Below are 15,006 nucleotides of genomic sequence, written 5' to 3' on the forward strand. Positions count from 1 at the left end.
ACGAAGGAGGGTGAAGGAGGGCGAAACGAGACTAAGGAGTGTGGAAGAGAGCGAAACGAGACGAAGGAGGGTGAAGAGAGCTAAACGAGACGAAGGAGGGTCAAAGAGAGCGAAAAGAGACGAAGGAGGGTAAAAGAGAGCGAAACGAGACGAAGGAGGGTGGAAGAGAACGAATGAGACGGAGGAGGGTCAGAGAGAGCAAAACGAGATGAAGGAGGGTCAGAGAGAGCAAAACGAGATGAAGGAGGGTAAAAGAGAGCGAAATGAGGCAAAGGAAGGTGAAAGAGAGAGAAACGAGACGAAGGAGGGTGAAAGAGATCGCAACAAGACGAAGGAGGGTGAAAAAGAGCGAAACAAGACGAAGGAGGGTGAAAGAAGGCGAAACGAGACGAAGGAGGGTGAAAGAGAGCGAAACGAGACGAAGGAGGGTGAAAGAGAACGAAACGAGGTGAAGGAAGGGGAAAGAGAGCGAAACGAGACGAAGAAGGGTGAGAGAGGGCGAAACGAGATGAAGGAGGGTGGAAGAGAGCGAAACGAGACGAAGGAGGGTGAAACAGTGCTAAACGAGACGAAGGAGGGTCAAAGAGAGCGAAAAGAGACGAAGGAGGGTAAAAGAGAGCGAAACGAGACGAAGGAGGGTGAAAGAGAGCGAAACGAGGCAAAGGAAGGTGAAAGAGAGAGAAACGAGACGAAGGAGGGTGAAAGAGATCGAAACAAGACGAAGGAGGGTGAAAAAGAGCGAAACAAGACGGAGGAGGGTGAAAGATGGCGAAACGAGACGAAGGAGGGTGAAAGAGAGCGAAAAGAGACGAAGAAGGGTGAGTGAGAGCGAAACGAGATGAAGGAGGGTGAAAGAGAGCGAAACGAGACGAAGGAGGGTGAAAGAGAGTGAAACGAGACAAAGGAGGGTGAGAGATAGCGAAACGAGATGAAGGAGGGTGAAGGTGGGCGAAACGAGACGAAGGAGGGTGGAAGAGAGCGAAACGAGACGAAGGAGGGTGAAAGAGAGCGAAACGAGACGAAGGAGGGTGAAAGAGAACGAAACGAGATGAAGGAAGGGGAAAGAGAGCGAAACGAGACGAAGGAGGGTGAAAGAGAGCGAAACGAGACGAAGGAGGGTCAAAGAGAGTGAAACGAGACGAAGGAGGGTGGAAGAGAGCGAAATGAGACGGAGGAGGGTCAAAGAGAGCAAAACGAGATGAAGGAGGGTAAAAGAGAGCGAAACGAGGCAAAGGAAGGTGAAAGAGAGAGAAACGAGACGAAGGAGGGTGAAAGAGATCGAAACAAGACGAAGGACGGTGAAAAAGAGCGAAACAAGACGAAGGAGGGTGGAAGAGAGCGAAACGGGACGAAGGAGGGTGAAAGAGAGTGAAACGAGATGAAGGAGGGTGAAAGAGAACGAAACGAGATGAAGGAAGGGGAAAGAGAGCGAAACGAGACGAAGGAGGGTGAAAGAGAGCGAAACGAGACGAAGAAGGGTGAGAGAGGGCGAAACGAGATGAAGGAGGGTGGAAGAGAGCGAAACGAGACGAAGGAGGGTCAAAGAGAGTGAAACGAGACGAAGGAGGGTGGAAGAGAGCGAAATGAGACGGTGGAGGGTCAAAGAGAGCAAAACGAGATGAAGGAGGGTAAAAGAGAGCGAAACGAGATGAAGGAGGGTGAAAGAGAGTGAAACGAGGCAAAGGAAGGTGAAAGAGAGAGAAACGAGTCGAAGGAGGGTGAAATAGATCGAAACAAGACGAAGGAGGGGAAAGAGAGTGAAACGAGATGAAAGAGGGTGAAAGAAGGCGAAACGAGAAGAAGGAGGGTGGAAGAGAGCGAAACGAGACGAAGGAGGGTGGGAGAGAGCAAAACGAGATGAAGGAGGGTGAAAGAGAGCGAAACGAGACGAAGGAGGGTGAAAGAGAGCGAAACGAGACGAAGGAGGGTGGAAGAGAGAGAAACGAGACAAAGGAGGGTGGAAGAGAGCGAAACGAGACAAACGAGGGTGAAAGAAGGCGAAACGAGAAGAAGGAGGGTGGAAGAGAGCGAAACGAGACGAAGGAGGGTGGGAGAGAGTGAAACGAGATGAAGGAGGGTGAAAGAGAGCGAAACGAGACGAAGGAGGGTGAAAGAGAACGAAACGAGATGAAGGAAGGGGAAAGAGAGCGAAACGAGACGAAGGAGGGTGAAAGAGAGCGAAACGAGACGAAGAAGGGTGAGAGAGGGCGAAACGAGATGAAGGAGGGTGGAAGAGAGCGAAACGAGACGAAGGAGGGTGAAACAGTGCTAAACGAGACGAAGGAGGGTCAAAGAGAGCGAAAAGAGACGAAGGAGGGTAAAAGAGCGCGAAACGAGACGAAGGAGGGTGAAAGAGAGCGAAACGAGGCAAAGGAAGGTGAAAGAGAGAGAAACGAGACGAAGGAGGGTGAAAGAGATCGAAACAAGACGAAGGAGGGTGAAAAAGAGCGAAACAAGACGGAGGAGGGTGAAAGAAGGCGAAACGAGACGAAGGAGGGTGAAAGAGAGCGAAAAGAGACGAAGAAGGGTGAGTGAGAGCGAAACGAGATGAAGAAGGGTCAAAGAGAGCGAAACGAGACGAAGGAGGGTGAAAGAGAGTGAAACGAGACAAAGGAGGGTGAGAGATAGCGAAACGAGATGAAGGAGGGTGAAGGTGGGCGAAACGAGACGAAGGAGGGTGGAAGAGAGCGAAACGAGATGAAGGAAGGGGAAAGAGAGCGAAACGAGACGAAGGAGGGTGGAAGAGAGCGAAATGAGACGGAGGAGGGTCAAAGAGAGCAAAACGAGATGAAGGAGGGTAAAAGAGAGCGAAACGAGGCAAAGGAAGGTGAAAGAGAGAGAAACGAGACGAAGGAGGGTGAAAGAGATCGAAACAAGACGAAGGACGGTGAAAAAGAGCGAAACAAGACGAAGGAGGGTGGAAGAGTGCGAAACGAGACGAAGGAGGGTGAAAGAGAGCGAAACGAGATGAAGGAGGGTGAAAGAGAACGAAACGAGATGAAGGAAGGGGAAAGAGAGCGAAACGAGACGAAGGAGGGTGAAAGAGAGCGAAACGAGACGAAGAAGGGTGAGAGAGGGCGAAACGAGATGAAGGAGGGTGGAAGAGAACGAAACGAGACGAAGGAGGGTCAAAGAGAGTGAAACGAGACGAAGGAGGGTGGAAGAGAGCGAAATGAGACGGTGGAGGGTCAAAGAGAGCAAAACGAGATGAAGGAGGGTAAAAGAGAGCGAAACGAGATGAAGGAGGGTGAAAGAGAGTGAAGCGAGGCAAAGGAAGGTGAAAGAGAGAGAAACGAGTCGAAGGAGGGTGAAATAGATCGAAACAAGACGAAGGAGGGGAAAGAGAGTGAAACGAGATGAAAGAGGGTGAAAGAAGGCGAAACGAGAAGAAGGAGGGTGGAAGAGAGCGAAACGAGACGAAGGAGGGTGGGAGAGAGCAAAACGAGATGAAGGAGGGTGAAAGAGAGCGAAACGAGACGAAGGAGGGTGAAAGAGAGCGAAACGAGACGAAGGAGGGTGGAAGAGAGAGAAACGAGACAAAGGAGGGTGGAAGAGAGCGAAACGAGACAAACGAGGGTGAAAGAAGGCGAAACGAGAAGAAGTAGGGTGGAAGAGAGCGAAACGAGACAAAGGAGGGTGGGAGAGAGCGAAACGAGATGAAGGAGGGTGAAAGAGAGCGAAACGAGACGAAGGAGGGTGAAAGAGAGCGAAACGAGACGAAGGAGGGTGGAAGAGAGAGAAACGAGACAAAGGAGGGTGGAAGAGAGCGAAACGAGACAAAGGAGGGTGAGAGATAGCGAAACGAGATGAAGGAGGGTGAAGGTGGGCAAAACGAGACGAAGGAGGGTGGAAGTGAGCGAAACGAGACGAAGGAGGGTGAAAGAGAGCGAAACGAGACGAAGGAGGGTGAAAGAGAACGAAACGAGATGAAGGAAGGGGAAAGAGAGCGAAACGAGACGAAGGAGGGTGGAAGAGAGCGAAATGAGACGAAGGATTGCGAAAGAGAGCGAAACGAGACGAAGGAGGGTGAAAGAGAGCGAAAGGAGACGAAGGAAGGTGAAAGAGAGCGAAACGAGACGAAGAAGGGTGAGAGAGGGCGAAACGAGATGAAGGAGGATCAAGGAGAGCGAAACGAGACGAAGAAGGGTGGAAGAGAGCGAAACGAGATGAAGGAGGGTGAACGAGAGCGAAACGAGACGAAGGAGGGTGAAAGAGTGCGAAACGAAACGAAGGAATGTGAAAGAGAGTGAAACGACACGAAGGAGGGTGGAAGAGAGCTAAACGAGATGAAGGAGGGTGAAAGAGATGAAACGAAATGAAGGAGAGTGAAAGAGAGTGAAACGAGACGAAGGAGGGTGAAAGAGAGCTAAGCGAGACGAAGGAGGGTGAAAGAGAGCGAAACAAGGCGAAGGAGGGTGAAAGAGAGCGAAACGAGACGAAGGAGTGTCAAAGAGAGCAAAACGAGACGAAGGGGTTTGAAAGAGAGCGAAACGAGACGAAGGAGGGTGAAAGAGAGTTAAACGAGGCGAAGGAAGGTGAAAGACAGCGAAACGAGTCAAAGGAGGGTGAAAGAGATGAAACGAGCTAAAGGAGTGTGAAAGAGAGTGAAACGATCGAAGGAGGGTGAAAGAGAGCGAAACGAGACAAAGGAGGGTGGAAGAGAGCGAAACGAGACGAACGAGGGTGAAAGAGAGCTAAACGAGACGAAGGAGGTTGAAAGAGAGCGAAACGAGACGAAGGAGGGTAAAAGAGAGCGAAACGAGATGAAGGAGGGTGAAAGAGAGCGAAAAGAGGCAAAGGAAGGTGAAAGAGAGAGAAACGAGACGAAGGAGGGTGAAATAGATCGAAACAAGACGAAGGAGGGGGAAAGAGAGTGAAACGAGATGAAAGAGGGTGAAAGAAGGCGAAACGAGACGAAGGAGGGTGGAAGAGAGCGAAACGAGACAAAGGAGGGTGGAAGAGAGCGAAACGAGACGAACGAGGGTGAAAGAGAGCGAAACGAAACGAAGGAATGTGAAAGAGAGCTAAACGAGACGAAGGAGGGTGAAAGAGAGCGAAACGAGACGAAGGAGGGTGAAAGAGAACGAAACGAGGCGAAGGAAGGTGAAAGAGAGCGAAACGAGACGAAGGATCGTGAAAGAGAACGAAACGAGACGAAGGAGGGGGAAGAGAGCGAAACAAGACGAAGGAGGGTGAAAAAGAGCGAAACGAGACGAAGGAGGGAGGAAGAGAGTGAAACGAGATGAAGGAGGGTGAGAGAGAGCCAAACGAGACGAAGGAGAGTGGAAGAGAGCGAAACGAGACGAAGGAGGGTGAGAGATAGCGAAACGAGACGAAGGAGGGTGAAAGAGAGCGAAACGAGTCGAAGGAGTGTGAAAGAGAGCGAAACAAGACGAAGGAGGGTGAAGGAGGGCGAAACGAGACTAAGGAGTGTGGAAGAGAGCGAAACGAGACGAAGGAGGGTGAAGAGAGCTAAACGAGACGAAGGAGGGTCAAAGAGAGCGAAAAGAGACGAAGGAGGGTAAAAGAGAGCGAAACGAGACGAAGGAGGGTGGAAGAGAACGAATGAGACGGAGGAGGGTCAGAGAGAGCAAAACGAGATGAAGGAGGGTCAGAGAGAGCAAAACGAGATGAAGGAGGGTAAAAGAGAGCGAAATGAGGCAAAGGAAGGTGAAAGAGAGAGAAACGAGACGAAGGAGGGTGAAAGAGATCGCAACAAGACGAAGGAGGGTGAAAAAGAGCGAAACAAGACGAAGGAGGGTGAAAGAAGGCGAAACGAGACGAAGGAGGGTGAAAGAGAGCGAAACGAGACGAAGGAGGGTGAAAGAGAACGAAACGAGGTGAAGGAAGGGGAAAGAGAGCGAAACGAGACGAAGAAGGGTGAGAGAGGGCGAAACGAGATGAAGGAGGGTGGAAGAGAGCGAAACGAGACGAAGGAGGGTGAAACAGTGCTAAACGAGACGAAGGAGGGTCAAAGAGAGCGAAAAGAGACGAAGGAGGGTAAAAGAGAGCGAAACGAGACGAAGGAGGGTGAAAGAGAGCGAAACGAGGCAAAGGAAGGTGAAAGAGAGAGAAACGAGACGAAGGAGGGTGAAAGAGATCGAAACAAGACGAAGGAGGGTGAAAAAGAGCGAAACAAGACGGAGGAGGGTGAAAGAAGGCGAAACGAGACGAAGGAGGGTGAAAGAGAGCGAAAAGAGACGAAGAAGGGTGAGTGAGAGCGAAACGAGATGAAGGAGGGTGAAAGAGAGCGAAACGAGACGAAGGAGGGTGAAAGAGAGTGAAACGAGACAAAGGAGGGTGAGAGATAGCGAAACGAGATGAAGGAGGGTGAAGAGAGCGAAACGAGACGAAGGAGGGTGGAAGAGAGCGAAATGAGACGGAGGAGGGTCAAAGAGAGCAAAACGAGATGAAGGAGGGTAAAAGAGAGCGAAACGAGGCAAAGGAAGGTGAAAGAGAGAGAAACGAGACGAAGGAGGGTGAAAGAGATCGAAACAAGACGAAGGACGGTGAAAAAGAGCGAAACAAGACGAAGGAGGGTGGAAGAGAGCGAAACGAGACGAAGGAGGGTGAAAGAGAGCGAAACGAGATGAAGGAGGGTGAAAGAGAACGAAACGAGATGAAGGAAGGGGAAAGAGAGCGAAACGAGACGAAGGAGGGTGAAAGAGAGCGAAACGAGACGAAGAAGGGTGAGAGAGGGCGAAACGAGATGAAGGAGGGTGGAAGAGAACGAAACGAGACGAAGGAGGGTCAAAGAGAGTGAAACGAGACGAAGGAGGGTGGAAGAGAGCGAAATGAGACGGTGGAGGGTCAAAGAGAGCAAAACGAGATGAAGGAGGGTAAAAGAGAGCGAAACGAGATGAAGGAGGGTGAAAGAGAGTGAAGCGAGGCAAAGGAAGGTGAAAGAGAGAGAAACGAGTCGAAGGAGGGTGAAATAGATCGAAACAAGACGAAGGAGGGGAAAGAGAGTGAAACGAGATGAAAGAGGGTGAAAGAAGGCGAAACGAGAAGAAGGAGGGTGGAAGAGAGCGAAACGAGACGAAGGAGGGTGGGAGAGAGCAAAACGAGATGAAGGAGGGTGAAAGAGAGCGAAACGAGACGAAGGAGGGTGAAAGAGAGCGAAACGAGACGAAGGAGGGTGGAAGAGAGAGAAACGAGACAAAGGAGGGTGGAAGAGAGCGAAACGAGACAAACGAGGGTGAAAGAAGGCGAAACGAGAAGAAGTAGGGTGGAAGAGAGCGAAACGAGACAAAGGAGGGTGGGAGAGAGCGAAACGAGATGAAGGAGGGTGAAAGAGAGCGAAACGAGACGAAGGAGGGTGAAAGAGAGCGAAACGAGACGAAGGAGGGTGGAAGAGAGAGAAACGAGACAAAGGAGGGTGGAAGAGAGCGAAACGAGACAAAGGAGGGTGAGAGATAGCGAAACGAGATGAAGGAGGGTGAAGGTGGGCAAAACGAGACGAAGGAGGGTGGAAGTGAGCGAAACGAGACGAAGGAGGGTGAAAGAGAGCGAAACGAGACGAAGGAGGGTGAAAGAGAACGAAACGAGATGAAGGAAGGGGAAAGAGAGCGAAACGAGACGAAGGAGGGTGGAAGAGAGCGAAATGAGACGAAGGATTGCGAAAGAGAGCGAAACGAGACGAAGGAGGGTGAAAGAGAGCGAAAGGAGACGAAGGAAGGTGAAAGAGAGCGAAACGAGACGAAGAAGGGTGAGAGAGGGCGAAACGAGATGAAGGAGGATCAAGGAGAGCGAAACGAGACGAAGAAGGGTGGAAGAGAGCGAAACGAGATGAAGGAGGGTGAACGAGAGCGAAACGAGACGAAGGAGGGTGAAAGAGTGCGAAACGAAACGAAGGAATGTGAAAGAGAGTGAAACGACACGAAGGAGGGTGGAAGAGAGCTAAACGAGATGAAGGAGGGTGAAAGAGATGAAACGAAATGAAGGAGAGTGAAAGAGAGTGAAACGAGACGAAGGAGGGTGAAAGAGAGCTAAGCGAGACGAAGGAGGGTGAAAGAGAGCGAAACAAGGCGAAGGAGGGTGAAAGAGAGCGAAACGAGACGAAGGAGTGTCAAAGAGAGCAAAACGAGACGAAGGGGTTTGAAAGAGAGCGAAACGAGACGAAGGAGGGTGAAAGAGAGTTAAACGAGGCGAAGGAAGGTGAAAGACAGCGAAACGAGTCAAAGGAGGGTGAAAGAGATGAAACGAGCTAAAGGAGTGTGAAAGAGAGTGAAACGATCGAAGGAGGGTGAAAGAGAGCGAAACGAGACAAAGGAGGGTGGAAGAGAGCGAAACGAGACGAACGAGGGTGAAAGAGAGCTAAACGAGACGAAGGAGGTTGAAAGAGAGCGAAACGAGACGAAGGAGGGTAAAAGAGAGCGAAACGAGATGAAGGAGGGTGAAAGAGAGCGAAAAGAGGCAAAGGAAGGTGAAAGAGAGAGAAACGAGACGAAGGAGGGTGAAATAGATCGAAACAAGACGAAGGAGGGGGAAAGAGAGTGAAACGAGATGAAAGAGGGTGAAAGAAGGCGAAACGAGACGAAGGAGGGTGGAAGAGAGCGAAACGAGACAAAGGAGGGTGGAAGAGAGCGAAACGAGACGAACGAGGGTGAAAGAGAGCGAAACGAAACGAAGGAATGTGAAAGAGAGCTAAACGAGACGAAGGAGGGTGAAAGAGAGCGAAACGAGACAAAGGAGGGTGAAAGAGAGCGAAACGAGGCGAAGGAAGGTGAAAGAGAGCGAAACGAGACGAAGGATCGTGAAAGAGAACGAAACGAGACGAAGGAGGGGGAAGAGAGCGAAACAAGACGAAGGAGGGTGAAAAAGAGCGAAACGAGACGAAGGAGGGAGGAAGAGAGTGAAACGAGATGAAGGAGGGTGAGAGAGAGCCAAACGAGACGAAGGAGAGTGGAAGAGAGCGAAACGAGACGAAGGAGGGTGAGAGATAGCGAAACGAGACGAAGGAGGGTGAAAGAGAGCGAAACGAGTCGAAGGAGTGTGAAAGAGAGCGAAACAAGACGAAGGAGGGTGAAGGAGGGCGAAACGAGACTAAGGAGTGTGGAAGAGAGCGAAACGAGACGAAGGAGGGTGAAGAGAGCTAAACGAGACGAAGGAGGGTCAAAGAGAGCGAAAAGAGACGAAGGAGGGTAAAAGAGAGCGAAACGAGACGAAGGAGGGTGGAAGAGAACGAATGAGACGGAGGAGGGTCAGAGAGAGCAAAACGAGATGAAGGAGGGTCAGAGAGAGCAAAACGAGATGAAGGAGGGTAAAAGAGAGCGAAATGAGGCAAAGGAAGGTGAAAGAGAGAGAAACGAGACGAAGGAGGGTGAAAGAGATCGCAACAAGACGAAGGAGGGTGAAAAAGAGCGAAACAAGACGAAGGAGGGTGAAAGAAGGCGAAACGAGACGAAGGAGGGTGAAAGAGAGCGAAACGAGACGAAGGAGGGTGAAAGAGAACGAAACGAGGTGAAGGAAGGGGAAAGAGAGCGAAACGAGACGAAGAAGGGTGAGAGAGGGCGAAACGAGATGAAGGAGGGTGGAAGAGAGCGAAACGAGACGAAGGAGGGTGAAACAGTGCTAAACGAGACGAAGGAGGGTCAAAGAGAGCGAAAAGAGACGAAGGAGGGTAAAAGAGAGCGAAACGAGACGAAGGAGGGTGAAAGAGAGCGAAACGAGGCAAAGGAAGGTGAAAGAGAGAGAAACGAGACGAAGGAGGGTGAAAGAGATCGAAACAAGACGAAGGAGGGTGAAAAAGAGCGAAACAAGACGGAGGAGGGTGAAAGAAGGCGAAACGAGACGAAGGAGGGTGAAAGAGAGCGAAAAGAGACGAAGAAGGGTGAGTGAGAGCGAAACGAGATGAAGGAGGGTGAAAGAGAGCGAAACGAGACGAAGGAGGGTGAAAGAGAGTGAAACGAGACAAAGGAGGGTGAGAGATAGCGAAACGAGATGAAGGAGGGTGAAGGTGGGCGAAACGAGACGAAGGAGGGTGGAAGAGAGCGAAACGAGACGAAGGAGGGTGAAAGAGAGCGAAACGAGACGAAGGAGGGTGAAAGAGAACGAAACGAGATGAAGGAAGGGGAAAGAGAGCGAAACGAGACGAAGGAGGGTGAAAGAGAGCGAAACGAGACGAAGGAGGGTCAAAGAGAGTGAAACGAGACGAAGGAGGGTGGAAGAGAGCGAAATGAGACGGAGGAGGGTCAAAGAGAGCAAAACGAGATGAAGGAGGGTAAAAGAGAGCGAAACGAGGCAAAGGAAGGTGAAAGAGAGAGAAACGAGACGAAGGAGGGTGAAAGAGATCGAAACAAGACGAAGGACGGTGAAAAATAGCGAAACAAGACGAAGGAGGGTGGAAGAGAGCGAAACGAGACGAAGGAGGGTGAAAGAGAGTGAAACGAGATGAAGGAGGGTGAAAGAGAACGAAACGAGATGAAGGAAGGGGAAAGAGAGCGAAACGAGACGAAGGAGGGTGAAAGAGAGCGAAACGAGACGAAGAAGGGTGAGAGAGGGCGAAACGAGATGAAGGAGGGTGGAAGAGAGCGAAACGAGACGAAGGAGGGTCAAAGAGAGTGAAACGAGACGAAGGAGGGTGGAAGAGAGCGAAATGAGACGGTGGAGGGTCAAAGAGAGCAAAACGAGATGAAGGAGGGTAAAAGAGAGCGAAACGAGATGAAGGAGGGTGAAAGAGAGTGAAACGAGGCAAAGGAAGGTGAAAGAGAGAGAAACGAGTCGAAGGAGGGTGAAATAGATCGAAACAAGACGAAGGAGGGGAAAGAGAGTGAAACGAGATGAAAGAGGGTGAAAGAAGGCGAAACGAGAAGAAGGAGGGTGGAAGAGAGCGAAACGAGACGAAGGAGGGTGGGAGAGAGCAAAACGAGATGAAGGAGGGTGAAAGAGAGCGAAACGAGACGAAGGAGGGTGAAAGATAGCGAAACGAGACGAAGGAGGGTGGAAGAGAGAGAAACGAGACAAAGGAGGGTGGAAGAGAGCGAAACGAGACAAACGAGGGTGAAAGAAGGCGAAACGAGAAGAAGGAGGGTGGAAGAGAGCGAAACGAGACGAAGGAGGGTGGGAGAGAGTGAAACGAGATGAAGGAGGGTGAAAGAGAGCGAAACGAGACGAAGGAGGGTGAAAGAGAACGAAACGAGATGAAGGAAGGGGAAAGAGAGCGAAACGAGACGAAGGAGGGTGAAAGAGAGCGAAACGAGACGAAGAAGGGTGAGAGAGGGCGAAACGAGATGAAGGAGGGTGAAAGAGAGCGAAACGAGACGAAGGAGGGTCAAAGAGAGTGAAACGAGACGAAGGAGGGTGGAAGAGAGCGAAATGAGACGGTGGAGGGTCAAAGAGAGCAAAACGAGATGAAGGAGGGTAAAAGAGAGCGAAACGAGATGAAGGAGGGTGAAAGAGAGTGAAACGAGGCAAAGGAAGGTGAAAGAGAGAGAAACGAGTCGAAGGAGGGTGAAATAGATCGAAACAAGACGAAGGAGGGGAAAGAGAGTGAAACGAGATGAAAGAGGGTGAAAGAAGGCGAAACGAGAAGAAGGAGGGTGGAAGAGAGCGAAACGAGACGAAGGAGGGTGGGAGAGAGCAAAACGAGATGAAGGAGGGTGAAAGAGAGCGAAACGAGACGAAGGAGGGTGAAAGAGAGCGAAACGAGACGAAGGAGGGTGGAAGAGAGAGAAACGAGACAAAGGAGGGTGGAAGAGAGCGAAACGAGACAAACGAGGGTGAAAGAAGGCGAAACGAGAAGAAGGAGGTTGGAAGAGAGCGAAACGAGACAAAGGAGGGTGGGAGAGAGCGAAACGAGATGAAGGAGGGTGAAAGAGAGCGAAACGAGACGAAGGAGGGTGAAAGAGAGCGAAACGAGACGAAGGAGGGTGGAAGAGAGAGAAACGAGACAAAGGAGGGTGGAAGAGAGCGAAACGAGACAAGCGAGGGTGAAAGAGAGCGAAACGAGACGAAGGAAGGTGAAAGGGAGCTAAACGAGACGAAGGAGGGTGAAAGAGAGCCAAACGAGACAAAGGAGGGTGAAAGAGAGCGAAACGAGGCGAAGGAAGGTGAAAGAGAGCGAAACGAGACGAAGGAGGGTGAAAGAGAACGAAACGAGACGAAGGAGGGGGAAAGAGAGCGAAACGAGACGAAGGAGGGTGAACGAAGGCAAAACGAGACGAAGGAGGGAGGAAGAGAGTGAAACGAGACGAAGGAGGGTGTGAGAGAGCCAAACGAGACGAAGGAGTGTGGAAGAGAGCGAAACAGGACGAAGGATGGCGAGCGATAGCGAAACGAGACGAAGGAGGGTGAAAGAGAGCGAAACGAGACGATGCAGTGTGAAAGAGAGCGAAACGAGACGAAGGAGCGTGAAGGAGGGTGAAACGAGATGAAGGAGGGTGGAAGAGAGCAAAACGAGACGAAGGAGGGTGAAAGAGAGTGAAACGAGACGAAGGAGGGTGAAAGAGAGCGGAACGAGGTGAAGGAGGGTGAAAGAGAGTGAAACGAGACGAAGGAGGATGAAAGAAGGCGAAACGAGACGAAGGAGGGTGAAAGAGAGCGAAACGAGACGAAGGAGGGTGAGTGAGAGCGAAACGAGATGAAGGAGGGTGAAAGAGAGCGAAACGAGACGATGGAGAGTTAAGGAGGGCGAACCGAAACGAAGGAGGGTGTAAAAGAGCGAAACGAGACGAAGGAGGGCGACAGAGATTGAAACGAGACGGAGGAGGGTGAACGAGAGCGAAACGAGGCGAAGGAGGGTGGAAGAGAGCAAAACGAGATGAAGGAGGGTGAAAGATAGTGAAACGAGACGAAGGAGGATGAAAGAAGGCGAAACGAGACGAAGGAGGGTGAGAGATTGCGAAACGAGACGAAGGAGGGTGAGAGATAGCGAAACGAGACGAAGGAGGGTGAAAGAAAGCAAACGAGATGAAGGAGTGTGAAAGAGAGCGAAACGAGACGATGGAGAGTGAAGGAGGGCGAACCGAAACGAAGGAGGATGTAACAGAGCGAAACGAGACGAAGGAGGGCGAAAGAGATTGAAACGAGACGGAGGAGGGTGAACGAGAGCGAAACGAGGCGAAGGAGGGTGAAGGAGAGCGAAACGAGACAAAGGTGGGTCAAAGAGAGCGAAACGAGACGAAGGAGGGTGAAAGAGTGCGAAACGAGATGAAGGAGGGTGAACGAGAGCGAAACGAGACGAAGGAGGGTGAAAGAGTGCGAAACGAAACGAAGGAATGTGAAAGAGAGTGAAACGACACGAAGGAGGGTGGAAGAGAGCTAAACGAGATGAAGGAGGGTGAAAGAGATGAAACGAAATGAAGGAGAGTGAAAGAGAGTGAAACGAGACGAAGGAGGGTGAAAGAGAGCTAAGCGAGACGAAGGAGGGTGAAAGAGAGCGAAACGGGGCGAAGGAGGGTGAAAGAGAGCGAAACGAGACGAAGGAGTGTCAAAGAGAGCAAAACGAGACGAAGGGGTTTGAAAGAGAGCGAAACGAGACGAAGGAGGGTGAAAGAGAGTTAAACGAGGCGAAGGAAGGTGAAAGACAGCGAAACGAGTCAAAGGAGGGTGAAAGAGATGAAACGAGCTAAAGGAGTGTGAAAGAGAGTGAAACGATCGAAGGAGGGTGAAAGAGAGCGAAACGAGACAAAGGAGGGTGGAAGAGAGCGAAACGAGACGAACGAGGGTGAAAGAGAGCTAAACGAGACGAAGGAGGTTGAAAGAGAGCGAAACGAGACGAAGGAGGGTAAAAGAGAGCAAAACGAGATGAAGGAGGGTGAAAGAGAGCGAAAAGAGGCAAAGGAAGGTGAAAGAGAGAGAAACGAGACGAAGGAGGGTGAAATAGATCGAAACAAGACGAAGGAGGGGGAAAGAGAGTGAAACGAGATGAAAGAGGGTGAAAGAAGGCGAAACGAGACGAAGGAGGGTGGAAGAGAGCGAAACGAGATGAAGGAGGGTGAGAGAGAGCGAAACGAGATGAAGGAGGGTGAAAGAGAGCGAAACGAGACGAAGGAGGGTGAAAGAGAGCGAAACGAGACGAAGGAGGGTGGAAGAGAGCGAAACGAGACAAAGGAGGGTGGAAGAGAGCAAAACGAGATGAACGAGGGTGAAAGAGAGCGAAACGAGACGAAGGAATGTGAAAGAGAGCTAAACGAGACGAAGGAGGGTGAAAGAGAGCGAAACGAGACAAAGGAGGGTGAAAGAGAGCGAAACGAGGCGAAGGAAGGTGAAAGAGAGCGAAACGAGACGAAGGATGGTGAAAGAGAACGAAACGAGACGAAGGAGGGGGAAAGAGAGCGAAACAAGACGAAGGAGGGTGAAAAAGAGCGAAACGAGACGAAGGAGGGAGGAAGAGAGTGAAACGAGATGAAGGAGGGTGAGAGAGAGCCAAACGAGACGAAGGAGTGTGGAAGAGAGCGAAACGAGACGAAGGAGGGTGAGAGATAGCGAAACGAGACGAAGGAGTGTGAAAGAGAGCGAAACAAGACGAAGGAGGGTGAAGGAGGGCGAAACGAGACTAAGGAGTGTGGAAGAGAGCGAAACGAGACGAAGGAGTGTGAAAGAGAGCGAAACAAGACGAAGGAGGGTGAAGGAGGGCGAAACGAGACTAAGGAGTGTGGAAGAGAGCGAAACGAGACGAAGGAGGGTGAAAGAGAGCTAAACGAGATGAAGGAGGGTCAAAGAGAGCGAAAAGAGATGAAGGAGGGTAAAAGAGAGCGAAACGAGACGAAGGAGGGTGAAAGAGAGCGAAACGAGGCAAAGGAAGGTGAAAGAGAGAGAAACGAGACGAAGGAGGGTGAAACAGATCGAAACAAGACGAAGGAGGGTGAAAAAGAGCGAAACAAGACGAAGGAGGGTGAAAGAGAGCGAAAAGAGACGAAGAAGTGTGAGTGAGAGCGAAACGAGATGAAGGAGGGTGAAAGAGAGCGAAACGAGACGAAGGAGGGTGAAAGAGAGTGAAACGAGACAAAGGAGGGTGAGAGATAGCGAAACGAGATGAAGGAGGGTGAAGGTGGGCGAAACGAG

The sequence above is a fragment of the Scyliorhinus torazame genome, chromosome 26, assembly GCF_047496885.1.
Source record: "Scyliorhinus torazame isolate Kashiwa2021f chromosome 26, sScyTor2.1, whole genome shotgun sequence".
Classification (NCBI taxonomy): domain Eukaryota; kingdom Metazoa; phylum Chordata; class Chondrichthyes; order Carcharhiniformes; family Scyliorhinidae; genus Scyliorhinus; species Scyliorhinus torazame.